We start from the raw sequence: 21,254 nt of genomic DNA, 5'->3' as shown, positions 1-21,254 counted from the left end.
CACAAATGTCACAATCATTTGCTGTTCCAGTTGTTTTTATTTGAGGACAATTCCCTTACTAAATAATTTTTACCCTCTACCCAGCCTCTAAATGGCTAATAAGAGGGTTCTTAGCAGAGTGCTGGTTAAAAAAAAAAAGTAATAATAAATAAGTAATATTCTAAAAATTAAATAAATAAATAAAATTAAAAAAAAAATCCTAGTTGTACTGTACTCATGGTCCAGAGAAATTTGGGCAAGCATTTTTCCTTTTTACTTTAATAAGCACACATCCAAGTAGGGACATGCAGGGTATCTGCTCAGTCATGCCCGGGGCTCAACATCCATCTTTCTGTTGCTTTACCTTTTCAGACTGACAGCTAAATTACTGCACAGAAGAGGTTTCTATGGGCTGTAACCGTAATGCTGCCACTGAAACTAGTTTGTTGGCTAAAGGATAAACAGGGATTGAAGGACAATTTTCATTAACAGAGAAAGATGCGGTAGAGGAGAGAATGGAGCTAGATCTGCATGGGAAAACAAGCTGAGCAAACTCCAGGACAAAACACAAGTAGACACACTCTAATTGAGTTGTAATTTTCTTGTCAAGCAGCAAGCGCTTGCTGAACTCTTGGAAGAACCTCTGGTCTGCATCTCATCTAGTCTCTGTGCCTGATGACTAGAAAGAGATTTTTACCTGTAAATGGAATTGAAATTAAAGCAAATAAAGAGAGGTAGTCAACAGCGCTGCAAAATGAAAAGGACACAGATTTTCCAGAAGGATGAACTCTTTTTGTGGAAGCATTATCAAGCTACAGCATTGAAAGCTAAGATTGAGGAATGTGGGAAACATCAAGTCCATGTTTAGTAAACTGCTTGGCCAATATGTACAAGCCACAGCACGCCAGATAGATGAAATCATTTACTTAGTTGGTGATCCAATATAGACTCAATAAAGCAGAGTAAGACATAGTCAAATCCACACTGTATTACCAGTGTCAGGCTAGCGACCCTCTCATTCACCTTGATGTCTACTTCATCTCCAACTGTCAGTAGTACAGTACATCCAGTGGGCCCTTCCTACACATTTATGGAATATATTATTGAATTAATATTTTTTACCTAAGGGAGAAAGTAGTAACAGACATCAGAAAGTAGGGGCGCCTGGGTGGCTCAGTGGGTTAAAGTCTCTGCCTTCGGCTCAGGTCATGATCCCAGGGTTCGGGGATCGAGCCCCGCGTCGGGCTCTCTGCTCCGCAGGGAACCTGCTTTCTCCCCTCTCTCTCTCTGCCTGCCTCTCTGCCTACTTGTGATTTCTCTCTGTCAAATAAATAAAATCTTAAAAAAAAAAAAAAGAAAGTATTTATAGAGATGAATAGAGCAGAAGTGGGAAGGGTCAAAGATGACTCTGTAGAGATGTGGCATGTGAGTTGGGCTTCAATATTGACAAATACTTGGCCATTCAGAATGACAGGAAAAACAAAGAACAAAGCATGAACACATAAGTGGAGGATTCTCAAATTAATAGGAAAGGGAAGTGGTATGCTGAATCATCAGTAAGAATTGTCCTGGCCAAAGTGAATGCACTCGATCATTCTGATTACCAGCATCTGATGGGGAAGCAAATACTGTTCGTAGCTATCTATGTAACTACTAAACAAGTCAGGTCAGATTATGACTCAGTAATGGCTATGAACTAAGCGATTCTCTTTCACGGTGTCAGAAACACCCTTACGGAAAGGAAACATTATTTGTGGCATTAGTGAGACCAGTAATTTAATCCCAGACTCTACTTAGTGCCCGCCTGGTAAACAGTAGGTACATGAGAAATATTTGTTGCAGGAATGACTATCAGAAGTCAAGATCTCACCAAAAACTGAAGAATAGATGATCCCTTATCGCCCATCTCATTCTCACTTTAAAACTCAAAAATATCAACACTCCATTAAGGACAGGAAAGTCTAATTCACATGGTAGCTGATAAAACAAAACAAAAATCACAACAATTTCCCCCACCTACTCTCCATAGCTTGAAGTCGTGGTTTCCAACTTGTCAAGGTCATTTATAATCATTTTTATTTTAGCAAGCCTATTTGTTTGTTTTCAACATCTACTGTTCCCTTTGGATTTTCACTTACAGGAATTACACTCACATTATTTACTGCAAAGTAAATTACTGCATGGTCTTTCAGAGTACATTGATGAAGTATCCACAGCAAGGAGGTTCAAAGGTCAGATGAGTTTGGGAAATGATTGGTACCCTGAACTTCCTCTTGGAGGTTCACTCTCTAAGTAATGCATTTAAGGTTCTGAGAAGCCTGCAGTCAAGAAAGCCAGTTAACTGCTTAACCCAGAGTTTTTTAAACTCTTTTGCCCAAGGAACCTATTTTGAATGGTGGCCACTCTTTCAGAACCTGTGTTCTGTGGTGCAACCTTGAGACAACAACCTAAGGCAGAGATTACAAACTGATGGCCTGCACAGTGTTTTAAACTTGAGTGATCACACACACTGAGAGGGAGGACAGGGAGAACAGTGAGACATCCTGGCAACCTGGGGCCACATTCTGACCTAGCATCAATTCCATTACTGCTTTGTAAGGAACATACATTCTCTGCTTCCTTAGGACTCTGGCATTCTCTTATTATTCCCAAATCACTTCTCACATATATATCACTTGCCTGATTCCTGCTGATACTTGACTTTGGACCTTCAATCCCAAGGTAGCCTAATCACTTAGTTGTTCCTACTACTTTTTTGGGAGAAAAGAATGCCAGTATTTAAATAGCAGGGGGAAAAAATAGGTCAGTATAATAGGAAACCCTGTTCTTAGCTACTAGAAGTAATTTCTGTGCCTACTGAACCTCAAGAAAAAAAATAAGAAGGTACCTATATCAGTATCATGACTTCAAAAGGTATTTGCCCCATTTTTTTTTGCATTTGCAAATCCATAATCCTCTTAATATAGGAGTCTTGGGATGTTATAACACATTACTACGAGGTAGTTCACCCATGGTCCCCAGAAAGGGCTCCTTGCTCCTGAATGGGATCATTCCTTATTTCAGATCTTTCTAGCCTCAGACTTCAGCAACTGGCTGTTCTGAGGTAATATGATAAAGTGATCAGTTGTAAGACTGAAATTGTGGCTTTGAAAGGGGCATCTGGGTGGTACAGTTGGTTAAGCAACGAACTCTTGGTTTCAGCTCGGGTCATGGTCTCAGAGTCATGAGATGGAGCCCCGTGCTGGGCTCCATGTTTGGCGTGGAGTCTGCTTGAGACACTCTCTCTCTTTCTTTCTCTCTCTGCCCTACCCCCATCGCACCCCACCCCCCCAGCTCTTTCTAAAATAAACCTTTTTTAAATAGTGTGTCACTGAAAAAAAATTTTTTTTCTAGAGTTTAAAATCAAACATATTTTAGTATGCCAACTGTGCCATGGAGGGCCCCAGGAAAGATTAAAAAAAAACCAACACAACAGTCATTTGTGACATCGTACCTGCCCCTTTTAAATACACACACACACACACACACACAAAATACAACCGTCATGCAGACTTCTGGCAGGAAAGGTAAACATAGAAGCAAGAACATTTCAAAGGAGATCATTTACAGGACAAAGTGAGAGATGACTTGTTCTGCTCATGCCCCACTTGTGTTCTCCACATAGCATATGTTACTCATGGCATGATTTATCTTGCAAACAGTAGATTCCAAGAGCTTTTGAGATACCATATTGATGGCTCCTAAGCATCTCTGAGAATTTGTTTTTGTTTTTGCTTTTTACCCAAATGTCCCACTATTTACTTTATTCACCACCTTAGACTAAGAAGTTATTTTCAGCAAGGTCTCCTCTTGTACTTTAAGTACAAGAGAAACTTTAAGTTTCTTCTCTAAATATTTTCCAGTTTGCACCTTTTACCAGTTTAATCATGCCAGACATCAGCACCTCATAATTCTTCATCACCCCTTTGATTCCACTGATTATATTGCTACCCAAAAGGAGGTCAGGAGAAGTGAAAGAACTAAGGTAGCAAAGGGGCTTCCTGTTTGTTTTCTGGATTTGGTGTGAAGCAATTTAAAGAAGGAATGCCACACAAACCAACCACCCACTCAGGTCGGACAAAGTAATGGATTATTAAGTTTTGGTTTAGGTGTCTGGGAAAGAAATACTGCAGGGCTTTCTAGTATGGTTTGGTTTCAGCAAAATCTCAAACCAGTTATCCAAAGTAGCATAATATATAATTTCAATTTTGTTTTTCAATTCATTTTGTGAGTACCAAAAGCCAGTGATACCCTCTGTTTTCCATGGCATGATTTAAGCTTTGGGTCTGAAATGCCTGCTAACTAATGTCTTCTGTTCGTTCTACAAATATGTATTGAACATCTTCTAATGGGCTGGCTACTCCTTTGGATGCTAAAGAAACAACAGTGAACAGACAGAAATTCTAGTGGTCATGGAACTTACTTTCAGGTGGCCATCTTCTACTGAAGGGACTCCATTTTGCACTCATTTCTGTCAGGAGCACTTGAGACCTCAACCAAACATGGTGGACTCAGTCTGGTAAATGTCAACCCAGTGGCCCCAAGGCAAAGAAAGGTCTGGAGTGAAATTCATTCCAGCTATGTTTTAAATGCTAAAACCTTCTGGTGCCTGCATCTTCCCAAAACTACAGCAACAGAGTAATGGAGACAACAGTACCAATGCAGGAAAGGATCAGGAGGTTCATTTTATCTCATTGTAAAGATGAAATTACTCAGACCCACAGGGACTAGAAAATGAACCACAAGTATGGAAATTCTGTAAGAAATGAACTTGACCTGATTTGTACATACCATATAGGACTGCCATGAGGAATAAACTGAATGTAAAGCACTTAGAGTTGTGCCTGGCAAATATTTTTGTACAATATAAATAGTAGCAACTATTATTAATCACTACTGTATTTTGTGTCCTGTATAAGTACAAAAATTTTCATGTAATTGTATCTCTGCCTGAAAGATGTTTAATAATGCAATACAGCAGTATTCAGGTACCTAGAGGTTTTGTGGGGGGGGTAGTTGTAATATTGATCATCTCCTATAACTCAAATAGCACCTAGCACAATCTTTGACACCAGTGATTTCTAGTTAAGTGTGTGCTGTATTCAATTAGAAATGTGTCTAAGTCTATTTGGTTAAGACTTCAAATGAACATTTCTTATTGTTACTGTTACAGGTTAAATTATGTACCTGCCCCTCTTAAAAAAACAAAAAAGATAAAAGGATGAAGTGTTAATCCCTGAATGTGATCTTATTTTGAAATAGAATTACTGTAGATATAATTCCACTGTAGATACAGTGGAATTAGAAGGGCCCCTAATCCAATAGAATTGTGTCTTATAAAATGGTGGTCATGGGAAGACAGAAAGACACATGGAAAATACAGGGTGATGGGAAAGGTGGAAACTTGCCCTCTATAGGCTTCAGCATGGCCCTGCAGACATTTTGAATCTAGACCTCTAGCATCCAGAACTGAGAGATGATAAATTTGCTTTTTTAAACCACGCACTTCATGAAACTTCATTCCAGCAGCCCTAGGAAACTACAGACACAACTCTTCCTCACAGAGTCATTCCCAGCGGTAGCTGGATAGCATGTGCTTCCTCAATGGAGGACACACCAAAATACAGACTGTTCCCTTTTGGTTCAACATTTATATATGGAATATTTGCCACTGGGATCAAAACAGACCTAGCTGTACCAGCAATACGATGCTTCATTCATCTAATCTTCCTTCCTCACACCTTTTTCCAAATATTTCAGATGTTCTTGATATCTACCAGATAAAACATTATGACAGTACATACACAGGGAGCTTCAGGAGACTGATCTCGGGTGTCAGAGAAGAATCCTGCTGAGATTTAGAATGCCCTCACCATTTATATCCAGGTGGGTAGGCAGTGTGACATGGGGGAGATTTTTGAGGTTGACAGGCAGGCTTCAGAAGCAAGACTACCCTAGAAACTAGAAAGTTTTCAGAGTTCTCTTGGTGTCCCCCAAACTCTATTCAATCATTCCTTGCTTGGGTGGAAAGATGCAGCATATAAATTTGGTGCAATATATGCCAGTTAATTCAACAAAATGTCAAACTGTCTGGGAAAACCTTTAGAAAAGGTTTACTTTCTGTGTCACCAGGGAACTGAGTGATAGGAAGGGAAGCTCATGAAAATGAGATTTTTTCTAACTTCTGCCTACAGTGAATAAATCAATGAGATTTTTCAAGTCCCCTCAATATCAATGAGCTCATCTCCTAAACAGGCAAGTATTTACAGACTCCAGAAACATCTCTCTCTACTCTCCCTTCGCTTTCTTCCCCTTCCAGCCTAATTGTTTTCCCTTCTCTCTACCATTTTCTTCCTTGCCCCTCCTCTTCTTTTCTCAGAGCAGCTATAGAAGAGAAGATTTGTCTGACAACTGCTATCTCCAATCTTTCTCCTTCTAAAAGCCATGATGAGTGTGGGGGTCTTGACTTTGTCAGGTTTTGTTTTGTTTTTTAAAAAGAAGATTTAGTTTCTCTGCCCTGAACTGGGTTTAGGGTAATTGTGTATCTGCTTGAGGGCTGAATGCAATCTCTAGCCTTTTTCATAAAGTTTATGGCCCCGGTGCCCCTTTAAAAGTCTCATGTGGCTGATTGATAGACTCATTTCTGATACTAACCATAAAGAATTGGCCATCCTGAAGATAAGCTGCTCCTCCCCTGAGCATTACAGGAGGTAAAGGCGGGCACCATTATAGATGAGGCCACCATTATAGATGGTGCTTCCTGCCTCAATCAGATTCATCCTTCAGCGGCCCAGGCAGGGCTCTGCGCTGAGGGACTGCACCACAGGACACAGAAGCTCAGTCAAATCCTTTTAGTTAATGGGTGTCTAAGGATTAAAACATCATCATGGATGGGACAAAGAAAACAATAACTGATACCCCATTTCCTAACTCCTGTTTTCTATTGGTGTCATTAACCCAAGGGGAAGTTGTCAGATTCACAGACTCTTCATCATTCAATGATTCAAGACTTTTTATTTAATATAAGTATTCCTCAAATTTTATCCCTTTAATATTTGTTCTTTTAGTTTTCATGTCAATCTATTGTGGTCCTCAAACTAGCTTTCAAATATCTCTCCACGAAATAAGTGTGGTAATTAATGATTCTTCCCTACTTCTACAACTTGTATGTCCTGGGTCGAAATGGCATTTAAGTTTTTGTAAAACAAAACAAAACAACAACAACAAAAAGCAAACAACAACAACAACAAAAAACCAGAAAGGCAAAGATGGAGGAAAGGATGGAGAGGGAGGAAAAGGAGTTGAGAGGGAGGGAGGAGATACATAAACTCACACAGTGGGGAGGAAGGGGGCACATAGAGTGGAAGGGGAGGAATTTTGTGTATGTTCTAATTTAATTTCTTTGGCTATAATTTAATTCTTAACTGAAGATTTAATTTCTTGGAGTAAAGGGAGTTAATTTGCAACCAGCCAAAAACTGACATGGAGATGTTGCAGAAAGATGCATAAAACCTGAAAGCCTATCAAATGCAGGAAAAGCAAGGAGAGAGAAGGAACTGAAGACCGGAGGGAAATGGCAGTGACAACATGGGAGAAGCAGTTGTGAGAAGGAAGGTTTACTTGTCAAGTATTTACTTAACATTTTTCCTATGTATAGTACTAGGATTAGGTTATCAGAGGTAAGACAGTCAATGCACATAAGGAACACACATTTTAAATAATGGAAACATCAGAGCCATATACCAAATAATTACATTAACATGTTAAAATGTGGTAAAAGGCAGTTACAGATGCTGCTAACATCTCTGCATTTACTCTTCTCTGGTTTCTTGCTAACATCTTTTTTTTTTTTTTTTAAAGATTTTATTTATTTATTTGACGGAGAGAGAAAGAGATCATGAGTAGACAGAGATGCAGACAAAGGGGGAGGGGGAAGCAGGCTTCCAGATGAGCAGGGAGCCTGATGTGGGATTCAATCCCAGGACTCCAGGATTATGACCTGAGCTGAACGCAGTTGCTTAACTAACGGAGCCACCCAGGCACCCTCTTGCTAACATCTTATAAAACAGCTTTTGTCAGTGTCACCAATAACATTTATATTGCTAAACCCAATGATTATCTTTCAGACCCTATTAACAAAGAGCATTTTACCCAATGGATTACTTCCTCCATCTAGAAATGTTCTTAGATTGTGCCCACTGGATACCACATTTTCTGGTTTTCCAGCTACTTCTCTTTCTTTTAAATTTCTCAAGCTCACCTCCTCCTGCCTACTATTATAGGGAGGGAGACAAACCATAAGTGACTCTTAATCTCACGAAACAAACTGTGGGTTGCTGGGGGGAGGGGGGTTGGAAGAAGGGGGGTAGGGTTATGGACATTGGGGAGGGTATGTGCTTTTGGGTAAATTGGAAGGGGAGATGAACCATGAGAGACTATGGACTCTGAAAAACAATCTGAGGGGTTTGAAGTGGTGGGGGGTAGGAGGTTGGGGTACCAGGTGGTGGGTATTATAGAGGGCACAGCTTGCATGGAGCACTGGGTGTGGTGAAAAAATAATGAATACTGTTTTTCTGAAAATAAATAAATTGGAAAAAAAAATTTCTTTTAAGTTTCGGACCTGTGTTTACTTTTCTCTGTACTCTCTTAGGGAGCATAGCTCAACATGCGGCTTTAGTTACCTTTAATATACCAAGAACACTGAAGTGGTCTCCCCAGGCAGACTTTTCCATCCAGAAGCTATGTGAAATGCTTGCCTCTCCCAGATGCCGGTTCAAGGTCAGCCGCACCCTTCCTAGGACACTTCCTCAACGAGTTCATGTCTATCTATATCTGCCAGTTAGGACGTATGTATTATTTGCCTGTGTGTCTTCAGTGCTTGACATCGTGTCTGGTGTGTGGTGGGGGCTTGCCATTTGCTCAGCTGTTGACTAGAGTCAGGGCAGGGCTAATGGGAAGGAGAGCACAGTGTCACACTTGGGGGCTAGGCTTCCACTGAATACGTTACTGGACATGTAAGCTAAGATAATTAACAGAAGAACTTTTCAGATCTTAATCTCTTAATTTGAGAGATTTAAATAAGATAAGGACAAAGAAGTAAACAAAGACTTAGGGGATTTTTACTTTTTTTTATATTAGAATTTTCTACAATGTATATAGACTACTTTTATTTATTTTTTAAATTAAAGTTCTTTTGAGGTCTGCTTTGTGTATTGATAGGGCAAGAGAGAAAGGTATATGTGTACACACCCACAATCAGGGTAGTGAAATAAAGAGGAGGAACATGAACCACCAGCAGGAATTATAGGAGTTGAAATTACAGGAGTGAGAACCCATTTTCCTTCAATAAACAGCAGTGCACAAATCCCTCAATAAACAGTTGCACAAATTGTCTTCATTTCTAAGTGACTTTTAGAGAGAAACAGGCCGAGAGAAATTATTTACTCAAACGAGTTGTCACTCCTGATTTTTAAAAATTAAACACAGAAAAGCATTTGTACATAATAAATGTGATAGTAGCATATGCTCTCCTGAATTATCACTCACACCACAATCTTTACTGATGAGTACTAGACACTGACATCCTAGTCAACCAATTCAAGTCATCAAAATAAACAATCCCTCATGAAAATGAAAATTGAATGATTACACTGGAGAAATTGAAAGCATGTTTTATCAAAGGCAATTTGTCTATTATCTGACAGCCTTGGAAAACAACAAGAAAATTATGTCTCTCACATTAAAATGAAAAGGCAGCAGCTTCTTTAGACATCACAGTAATGAGGGAGCCTTGGGTCATTCAGGAAAAAAAAAAAGTTTATTCTACAGCAGGCACTGTCCAACTTTTTCAAGCTTGAGTTCTGGCAGGGGTGGGCGGTAAGTCGCGATACTCGTTAAAGGATCATAAGAGGAAAGTGGTACCAATTTCTTCCTTTTAAAAATTACTTCTTTAAAAAACTGTTGTCTTTATTACTAAAAGAGAGGGATTCTACAGAGCAACCTCAAAGGCCAAAGTGTTTGAATCATTAGCTATACTAATGGTGGTTTCTTTCTCCGAGGTCAGGGCACAATGATTCTCATCCATGAGCCAGGCTTCTGGCATTATTTTTCACGTGTGTGGCTGAGTTATGCAGGACAGCCATATCCACAGCCTCAGAAATGGCACACCAAATGTTACCTAACGGCACATTCATTTAAGGGACTTTTAGTTTTTACCCACCACGCTAAGGAAAGTAGCCAAGCATTCTGGTCATGCTTCGGCTGAAACCATCACATTCATGTCCGTATCTTGGTCATGGCTGTTAAGTGAGCATGGGTACGGTAACAGAAATCAATCAGTGTATGTGGCACATCTAGTGTAAATACGTGTATAATGCCAGAATCAATGCAACACTACCAACACTAGCCAGTGCTTTTTGTATACTTCAAGGGTTCATTTATGTTACTGTTCTTATTTAACACATTCCTTGAGTAACAAAGCATTCAGCTTTCTTTTCAAATGGACCATCTAGAGGAAAAGCATGGTCATTAACCCAATAATTAGTTCTTTAATGCCCATGTTTCAGAAAGCTAAAGTTTCCCTAAAGTAGTATTTGATGTAGATAGAAATTATATGCAAACCAGGTAAATGTCTGATTGTGTGCAAGGGGTTCTAGTAACCGAACATAACTAACAAAAACTTCCTAAGAATGCCAGAGTAACTCCAGGAAGGGGAAAACATTCAAAATAAAATTAAGTTCTAGAATGGTACTTAAAATCAAGGGTACTTAACCAATTTATTATGCTCTCCAACTAAATGATCCTCATTGATCAGTACCCTTGTAGTTAACCTTGGTGGGTGCAAGATTTCATTTCTGGGGCTTGGGAAGGCTGGTCCCTGTGCATGTGGTCTGTAGTTAACTTTGTGGACCTTTAAGCACACAGCAGGGGAGAGAGATTCAGAACTCTGACATTTGCCAGTTGTGTGGTCTCACGACTTCCATCTCCTAAACAGAATCTGGGAAAACACTACATTTCCTCTAACAAAAGAAGCACTAATATAGATTTTAAAAGTATTAGTTCCCTCCCTACGTGCCTTAGGAACATTTTAGAATAGTTGGGGGTAAAGTTTGCCTCCTTTCATGGATGGCATTTTTTTCTTTCTTCTCTTGGAACAATTAGCTCCATGAACCATAAACATCTCTTCATAATATTATAAGGATATTTCAGTGAGCACTAAGCAGGACCCCCCCACCCCCCTTTTTTTGGATAACCTACAACTCTATGTGAAAAAGACTAAAACTAATGCCATTTTGGATTGCTGATGTCATGGACACTGGAAAGAATATTGAAGCTGTACATCAAAAAGATATTTTAGGGATAAGTCAGCACAAGAATAAAATAGGGCTTTCGGGCTCTCATAAAATTGAGAGATCTCTTTTGTATCAAAGTATATTTATGATATAATATTTCAACAGAAATGGAGAAAAGATGGAAATCCATTGCCATTATATTACTATTTTGTTGAAATGCCAATCTTATAATGAAATCTAAAATTCCAGCTCTCATACCCTAAAGTGGATTCCTGCTTGCCTTAATCTTGGTTATCATTATATCACTAAAGCAATCACTGAAATTAGCTTTGGCATTTACAAAAAGGCAAGATAGGAATGCCCTTCCTCCACCCCTGGCTTTCCTAAGGACCCTTCCCTCCCTGTAGCTCTGTGGCTGCCCCTGACAACAAAAGTTCACAAACAGCCAACTGCAGCCAGGAATGGGGAGACGGATGTCATTTGGAATTTGGGAATCCCAGTGTTCTCTCACTGAGCATCGCTAAAGCACAGAGGAGTTGTTAATACTGCTTCAGCTCACCCAAACCACACCCTCTTCTGAGACCTCTTCTTAGTTAACAAGTTCCTCTCTTATTTCAACGCTGGCACTGAAAATGTGAGTCCATGTTAAGGCGGCAACCTCCCAGGGTCTATGTTCCCTCATTTGTAAGACAAACGTCTTGAACTACATCATCTATAGACCCCTTCAGGCCCCAAGATTTTATGACTGCTTCAGTCATTAAATAGTTCCTTAGACTTTAGGTAAGCAGGTTCCATGAGCATGAATTTTGATTTTTTTTTTAAATCATCAACTTTCATTATTTCCATTTAGAAATTTCATTATTATATAGAAAATCCATTATTTCTATTGATTCTATTTCTTGTTTTTCACTTGAATAAATGTGTTTAAGATAGATGGGTTATAATTCTCCATAAATCAGCTTCACTGACCTCAAATAGAAGATCAACTATAAAAAGTATGGAAATAGACTGAGTCCTGGTTAGACAGTGTGGTCTGAGGTTAGCTCAGAGACTCAGGACTGGTCTTTGTTAAAAAAAGCCTACGGCAGATGAAATGCCATCAAATAGCCTCTCCTATCAAGGGAATCAGAAGTTTGGGGGGAGAATGAAAGGGTCATAAAATACTTTCCTAGCTATAGGATTTAAATTATCACTGGTACCACCTCTAGTGTAGATCCCAGCTGCCGGGAAATCTTGTGTGGCTATTAAAAGGTTAGGTTACCTTTCAGACTCAACTACAGATTACTGAAAAACTCCATTATTTTTAATCTTTATTACTCTCGAAGAAGCGATCTCAGAAATTGTCTAAAATGCCCAAGGAATGTTATGTATTTTTAAAAAATCGTTATTAGGATAATTCATAGACCATAAAGTTCACCTAATTTGAAGTATACAATTCAATGTTTCTATTATATTCAGAACTGTGCCACCATGTACCATGACCTACTTTTACAACAATTTCCTCTCTCCGAAAAGAAACCCCACACACATTAGCAGCAACTCCTTAGCTTCCTTCTTCCAGCCTCAGCTCTAGGCAACCAATAATCTACTTTGTCTCTATATTTACATAGTCTAGACATTTCCCAGAAATGAAATCATATATGCCTTCTTTTGTCACTGGCTTCTTTCATTTAACATAATGTTCTCCAGGTGTATTCAGGTTGCTACTTCACTCCTGATTACTGTACTATTTCACTGTATGGATGTACCACATTTATCCATTTTCATTGCTGAAAACCTGAGTTGTCTCCATATTTTCGCTTTATTATGAATATTTATAAACATGCATATAGAAGTTCTGGGCAGACCTATTTTCATTTTTCTTGGGTATGTATCTAAGGATGGAATTTCTTGAAGATATGTATTTTCTTTTTTTTTTTTTAAAGATTTTTATCTATTTATTTGATAGACAGAGAGAGATCACAAGTAGGCAGAAGGCAGGCAGAGAGAGGGGGGGAAGCAGGCTCCCCGCTGAGCAGAGAGCCCAATATGGGGCTCGATCCCAGGACCCTGAGATCATGACCTGAGCTGAAGGCAGAGGCTTAAACCACTGAGCAACCCAGGTGCCCCGAAGATATGTATTTTCAATAAAGATAATTCATTTTAAGTTATACATCAAAACATAACTTTGGGGTTGCTTGGGTGGTTCAGTCAGTCAAGTGTCTGCCTGTGACTAAGGTCATGATTTTATGGTCCTGAGATAGAGCCCATGTTGGGCTCCTTGCTCAGTTGGGGACTCTGCCTGTCCCTCTCCTTCTGCCCCTTCCCCACCACTACTCAGCTTGTGAGCTTTCTCTCTAAAATAAATAAAAATCTCAAAAACACCAACAACATAATTTTACAATGAGTTTACAGGATTAAAATAGATTCTGTACCTATTATTTTTATTGTTCTATTTTCACTCTTTTGTTATTTTCCATGTTTATATGCTAATCATATATTTCATTAGAGAAATGTAAAAAATTTAAAAGCACATTTAATCAGAATATATGTTGGGGACCGCCTCCGGCCGGGAAAGTCCCTGCCATTACAAGATGGCGCTTGGCTCACTGCCAGCAAAATACGCTGCAAGTAAACAACGAATGTTCTGGTGAAGCCCGCCTAAAGGAGGACATAGTCATTGGCTGTTTCAAATTTAATCAGCATAGTAACAGGACTCTCATTGGCTCTCCCCATTGCTTGGCCCCTTATTGGTCACCCTGCTCGCTGATTGGTCATGTAAACGTATATAAGTGGGTAGACTTGCGGAAATAAGGAAAGAGAAGATACATCTGAACCAGGGCTTCTTGTCGTCCTTGTGGGTCAAGGGCGACAAATATATATTAAAGACAGATGACAAGATAAAATAACCTACTGATGGACACAGGTTGCTCCCAGGTTTCAGCTATAGTAAATAATGTTGTAATAAATAGCTGCATTTATAGGAGTGCATTTATCTTTTTGTATTAGTGTTTTCATTTTCCCTGGTTAAATACTCAATAGTGGAATTACTGGATCAGATGGTATTTCTATTTGTAACTTTTTAAAAAAAATTTTGAAGGATCTCCCTACTGTTTTCCACAGTGGCTGCACCAACTTACATTTCTGCCAAGAGTGAACATGGTTCATTTTTCTCCACACCATCACCAACACTTGTTGTTCCTTGTCTTCATGATTTTATCGATTTTAACAGGAATGAGCAGATGTCTCATTGTGGTTTTGTCTTGTATGTCCCAGATGAGTGATGTTGAGCATCTCTACATGAGTCTGTTGGACATCTGTATGTCTTCTTTGGAAAAATATTTCTTCAGGTCCTCTGCCCATCTTTTAATCAGGTTGTTGGCTTTTTTGGTATTGAATTGTGTGAGAACATTTATATCTTTTGGATATTAACCCCTTATAGGATATATCATTTGCAAATACCTTCTCCCACTCAGTAGGTTGTTTTTTGTTTTATTCATGGTTTTCTTTGCTATGCAAAAGCTTTTTACTTTGATAATAGTCCCAATAGTTTATTTTTGCCTTTGTTTCTTCTTGCCTTTGGAGATGTATCTAGAAAAATGGTGCCATGGCTGATGTCAGAGAAATTATTGATTATGTTCTCTTCCAGGATTTTTATGGTTTCAAGTCTCATGTTTAAGTCTTTAATACATTTTGAGTTTATTTTTGTGTATGGTGTTAGAAAATAGTTCAGTTTCATTGTCTCTTCCCCATTGTATATTCTTGTCTCCTTTGCCATAGAGTGACCATATGCGGATTTATTTCTGGGGTCTCTATCCAGTTCCATTGATCTATGGGTCTGTTTTGTGCCAGCATCATACTGTTGTGATTAATACACAACTTTGCAGTGGATCTTGAAACCTAGGACTGTCATATCACCATCTTTGTTCTTCTTTCTCAGGATTCCTTTGGCTGTTTGGGATCTTCTGTAGTTCCATACAAATTTTAGTGTTATTTGTTCTGGTTTTGCAAAAAATGCTCTTGACATTTTCATAGGGATTGCACTGAATCTATAGATTGCTTTAGGGAATATGGACATTTTGTCAAGTGTTAATTCTTCCAACCCATGTGTGTGAAGTATCTTTGCATTTCTATCATCTTCAATTTCTTTCATTAGTGTTTTATAGTTTTCAAAGTACAGATCTTTCACCTTTTAGGTTAAGTTTATTCCTAGGTATTTTATTCTTTTTGGTTCAACTGTAAATGGTATTTTTAAAAATTTCTCTTTCTGCAACATCACAGTGAGTATATAGAAATGCTACTAGTTTCTGGGTATTAATTTTGTATCTTGCCACTTTACTGGATTTATTATTTCTAATAGATTCCAGCAGAATCTTTGGGATTTTCTACGTATAGTGTCATGTGGTCTGCAAGTAGTGACAGTTTAACTTTTTCTTTACCAATACAGATGAATAAAGAAAACATAGTACATATACATAATGGAATATTCTCAGCCTTAAAAAGGATGAGATCCTACCATCTGAAACAAGATGCATGGACCTAGAGGTTATTATGCTAAGTGAAGCAAGTCAGACTGAGAAAGACAAATACCATATGATTCCACTCATAAATAGAATCTTAAAAAAGGGGGGGGCAAAAAGGCAGAATCAGAACCATAAATACAGAGAGCAAAAAAATGGTTGCCAGAAGGGAGGAGAGGGAAGGTTGGGCAAAACAGGTAAGGAAAGAGGGAGATACAGGCCTCTGTTATGGACTAAGTCAGTCATGGGAGTAAAAGGCACAACATGAGGAATACAGTCGATGATGTTATAATAGTGATATAATGGGACAGGTATAAATATACTTCTGATGAACATAACATAATGCATAAACTCGTCAAATCACTAATTGGTACACCCGAAACTAATACAACATTGCGTGTGAACTATATATAAATGAATGAATGAATGAGTAACTTCTCCAATTCCGTTCCCGGAAACAAGTTTTTTTAAATTACAGGATATTATTTTAACAAAACAAGATTATGTGATGTATAAAACTTGTATTTCTCACTTACCATCAACATATTATCATATCATCTGACATAGATATACTGATTTTAATAAAAACTATATATTATTTCATTATATATTGAGGCACTATGATTTATTTAACCAGTCTGTGATTTTTTTCTATTACTAAGTACAATGAATGCCTTGAACATATATCTCAGGAACTTGAGTAATCTCTATGAGTAATATCCCAAGAAATTAGACAGTTGGGTCAAAGGATACCTATTACTAGAATTTTAATAGATAGTGGCCAATTTCACTCCCAGAAAAGATATTTCCCTTCACTTTTCCCCCTACAATGAAAGGCTGGAGATGTCCTTCTGGTCTCCCCATTGGTTGATATTTTGAGGGTATCAAGCATACATTTTGCCAGACTAAAACACAAAATACACTTTTTATATGTATTAAAGTATTAGTATCCTTGCCTCCTTTTTTCCTCTTGTTTACTGGCCATTGATATTTCACTGAGTGATATCTAAATCATACCATTTGTGCATTTTCCCACTGAATTGCTTATCCCATTTCTTATGGGTGCGTCCACATGTATATGTTCCCTATTTGTTGACAAAAAGGTTTCAGTCTTTTCTTTTGCTGTAAAGATATATTTTTATGTGGTCTGTTTTTCTCATCACTTCTTCTTGACTCTGCCATCATTTCTCCTACTAAGTTGAAATGTCACTTGTATCCTTCATTAAATTCCTATATTTCTTTTTTTTTTTTAATTTTTTTTTAAATTTTATTTATTTATTTGTCAGAGAGAGAGAGAGGGATAGAGAGTGAGCACAGGCAGACAGAATGGCAGGCAGAGGCAGAGGGAGAAGCAGGCTCCCTGCTGAGCAAGGAGCCCAATGTGGGACTCGATCCCAGGACGCTGGGATCATGACCTGAGCCGAAGGCAGCTGCTTAACCAACTGAGCCACCCAGGCGTCCCTAAATTCCTATATTTCGATTTCATTCTAGATTCTCCTCTGTGTCACATCTCCTTTATTCTTAAGTCAGTGCCAAAACGTTTTAATTGCTTAAGCTTCATTTTAATATGTACTACGATTATCAAGTTGGAGAAGTTCATTTTCTAAAATGTTTTGACTATATTCACATACTTATTCTCATAAATGAACATTATATCAGCTTGAGTCATTTAACTTTTTCTCTAAATTGTATGCCATAATCATTAGTAATAATCTTTAATTAGTATAAAATGCTTTACTCTCTGGAATACAAAATGAAAGAGATCAATATATTGGTGTGAAACTGCAGCATTAGAATTATTCCAGTTTGCATTTAAATTTGGATGAAAGAAGCTGGCTCCTAATTAAGAAAAAGCAAAACCAAAATAAAACAGAAGGAAACTGTGTTCAAATCTTAAAGTTTTCAACTAGAACATGTGACTCTGCCAAGTAGAGAGAGAAACAAAGTTATTAAAGTCATTAAGAAATGCATTAAATAACTCCTCCAAGTAGAGAAGAAAACAAAGTTATTAGGTCATTAAGAAATACATTAAATTCCAAATGAATTAGAAAAAGCAATGAAGTTATTTGGAACTGCTATAGGAATTCTGTTTTAAAATAACCAATTGAATTTACCGAATAAGTTCACTTGAAGATTAAGTTAAATATGATAATATGAGAAATTTATAGTTAAATAGCATTACATCAATTCCTTATTTTTTCCCAGTACACTTTCATGTTTCTCTTTGCAATTCCTTGTATATATTTATCTTCCCAATTTAAAAAAAAAAAAAGAGTAATGGAGGAAATGATGGGTAAATGAAATTTTATTTTCACTGTAATTAGATTTCCCCTCTCAAGAATCTTCCATCTTCTTAAATCACTGTGAATTAAACTATAGTGTTTCCTTTATTGCAAAGTCCCATGCCAAGGATGTTAATCTTTTCTTAAGAAATCTCAGGACCATTCTAGCAGAGTCATGCCTACCCAAGCTTTCCTAAACATTTGAAAACTTTAAGATTTGAACACAGTTTCCTTCTGCTTAAGTTGATCTGTGAGATACAAGTCTATGACTTGTTGAGGTAACAGTAAATTTGGTTAATTCTTCCTTGCTCTAATGCTTCATCTATGCCCATATAAAATTTCTGCTTTTATCCCCACAGCTAGTAATGAAAACCCAAATCTGTTCTCTTTTATCTATACCCAGGATATTTATCATGTTGACTTATCAAATTTATTTATTTCTTCTTTTTTTACTCACCAGGTATGGCTCCCTGGGGATATCACATCATCTCTGTAATACTCTATTTCACCTGCAAAATAAGGAGCTGCATTAGACAATCTTTCAAATTTCTTTTTATTCTAACATTTTATCACTGTATTTAAGAGGGAAACTCAATTTTCTTAGTATCATTTAATTTTGACAACTGCCCGTCATAAGAGAAGTTACTTGCAAGAGAGCCAACTGGTTATGATTTGTACTAGAATACAGTCCTGGTTATGATATGTACTAGAAATCAGACTTCACAGACCATTCACACGTCTCAGATAGTTTCACTATCATCTCTTTAAAGAGAATAGACACAGGATTTCTAAGATACCATCATATTTTCATAACTCCACCTAAAAGCAAATTTCTCATCAGATTACAACAAATTATGATTCTTGAGGATAAAGAGTCTGTACCCTGATTTCAAACTTGTTTTCTCTAAACAGGACTCCTTTTTTAACTCCCATTCTATTTATGTTCTTATTTGTAATTTGTTGACTTGCTTTTGTAAAGAGCACCACCTTGAACTTTGTCCGCAGAATGCTCAAACCCCCGAAGTTCCCATTTCCTCTAAATTAGATTTTGTTGAAAATTTAAAATATTACAAATCCTAAATCAATATTTAAATTTCACATAAGAAAAACATAGTCATTTTTGTAGTCATTTTGTGACTGCTACAGTGATGAAAAGTTAAAAATCAAAACAAGAACCTAGTTAAAGTGACACATGGAGAGAGGGGACATGTTTCCAGCTCGTGGAGGTATATGCATCAGTATGATCTTTTGAGGTGATATTGTTAACCATATATCCAAAGCCTTCAGAGTTTAAACACGAAATTCCACTTTCAGGAGTGTGCCCTGAGGAAATAATTAAAGGTAGGGTAAAGGACGGGCATCCCATTATTTGGAGAAGTGAAAACCTGGAAATTGAAATGTAAGTAAATAGTAGCTTGGCGAATGCAACTGAGATGCATCAGTGAAACGAAGTACCACACAGACATTAATATTATAATGTAAAGTCGACATAAAAGATCAAGGGGAAGTGTTCAAGCTAAAAAGCAGAAAACAGCTGTAAAATAATGCACAGAGTAGCATTCTATTTCTCACAGAAATACATCTGTATAAATATTTACACATATGTTGTATAAGTGATGGGGAGGAAACCTGCCAAAACGAGAATGCGGATTACCTCTTGGTAAAAAAAGATGTATAGGTGGATATTTTGGTAGTTTTCAAGATTACTCTCTGGATCACATTTTCTATTTACTGTAAGAATTATTCAGGTGCAGTAAATCAGTTATAAAAATAACAAGTGTCTCGATTGTGCCTAGCCTTATAATCAGACCTTTAAGGAATTAGTTCAGTGATTGTTTATATTTCCTTTTTGCTGAATCTAATAATTCTGATCGATTACTTAATCAACTGAAGATTTTTTTCTTTGTATTGAAGAAAATTAAAATTACTGATGATGCGCAGTACGATCAATAACCCCTTCATACTCTTCTCATTCTCTGTCTTAAGATGCCAGATCTTTAATTTCTAAGTTTTTGGTCCACCCACTCTTTTTTGTTTTTTGGTTTTTTTTAAACAAATGATAGCAATTGTGCTTATTTGCCTTTTATTTGATTTTCATGCACCCATTCAAGCTCCACGAGTGCAGAAGTTTTATCTTTTGGCTTCATTTAGCACAGATCTCATTAAATAGTTCAATGGGACTAGATAAAAGAACAAAACTACTTTAGCTTTATAACACCTTAAAAACAAAAGTCATTGGGTTGGTTCACTTTGTTCCTATGAACTACAGGTTGGCACAATATTCCCTGAATTTAGCCACCTGGAGCTCATGCAACCCAGCAGACAGAAGCAAAGGATACTCTATCAACATCTAGTGTATTTGTGAAAAACAAGACCATCAATTTTGATGATTTAGGGAAAGTTAATCTTCTTCACATGCACTGCCCATTATTTAATATCATGCCTTTAAAAGATTACATCTGATAAATCAGCCATAATCAAAACTTTGAACTCCAAATATAATTAGCCAAATGGCACCCTAGTGCCATTTAGGTGAAAGTTAATGGGCAGGAAGTTCATGCTGAAAGCCATTTTTTACAACCTGAGCAAAATGGAAGTGCATGATTAAAGCATTAGCTTGGGTGAGATCAAGAGATAAATAGTTTTATTCAGAAAAACTGAATGAATGCTGATTATTCAGAAGTGTATCTTCATATCACCTATAAAGACAGGCTTCCAAAGCAAGTTTGTAGCATAAACAACAGGTTTTTTAAACATTTCTACATCATCATTCTTAGCTAAACAGCGATTCAATTTCAGAGCTCTTCTAAAAGGATTTTATTGGTCTAGCTCCACGATAAAAGTATTGCCCATAGTAGAAACACTCTATTTTTTTAAAAATAATTGATAGTTAAGCGTTCTCCATCATTTGGACTGGTCTTCCTCTCATCTTCTTAAAATATAAAAGCACATACAAATATAATTCCAAGATGAAGAAGCTGAAACAAAAGAAGTCCTCCTCATTTTTCCTTTGAAGCTGCTCTCATCCCATAGGGTCTATGAATGAGTAAGCCTTTCCTGTGCCAAGTCTTCAAAGCAAAAATTCAAGTGGAAAACTACTCAATTCTCTGGCAAATTCAGTCAGTGAGGCAAGCCAACCTAGATTGAGGCTTTATTTTAGTACC

The 21,254-nt window shown here is 37.5% G+C and overlaps 1 long non-coding RNA gene across 1 annotated transcript in view; it reads right to left on the bottom strand.

Moving 5' to 3' along the window:
- The window catches only part of LOC122909036, a 303,879-nt gene that overhangs the window by 98,728 nt on the left and 183,897 nt on the right, over positions 1 to 21,254 (bottom strand). Inside the window, exon 2 of the long non-coding RNA XR_006385067.1 lies at positions 18,548 to 18,599. This is a non-coding gene — a long non-coding RNA (uncharacterized LOC122909036). The remainder of the gene's footprint in view (positions 1 to 18,547; positions 18,600 to 21,254) is intronic.

This window comes from Neovison vison, chromosome 6 (assembly GCF_020171115.1).
Source record: "Neovison vison isolate M4711 chromosome 6, ASM_NN_V1, whole genome shotgun sequence".
Taxonomy (NCBI): Eukaryota; Metazoa; Chordata; class Mammalia; order Carnivora; family Mustelidae; genus Neogale; species Neogale vison.
The sequence above is the reverse complement of the archived record's forward strand: the minus strand, read 5'-3'. Positions and strand labels throughout refer to the sequence as shown.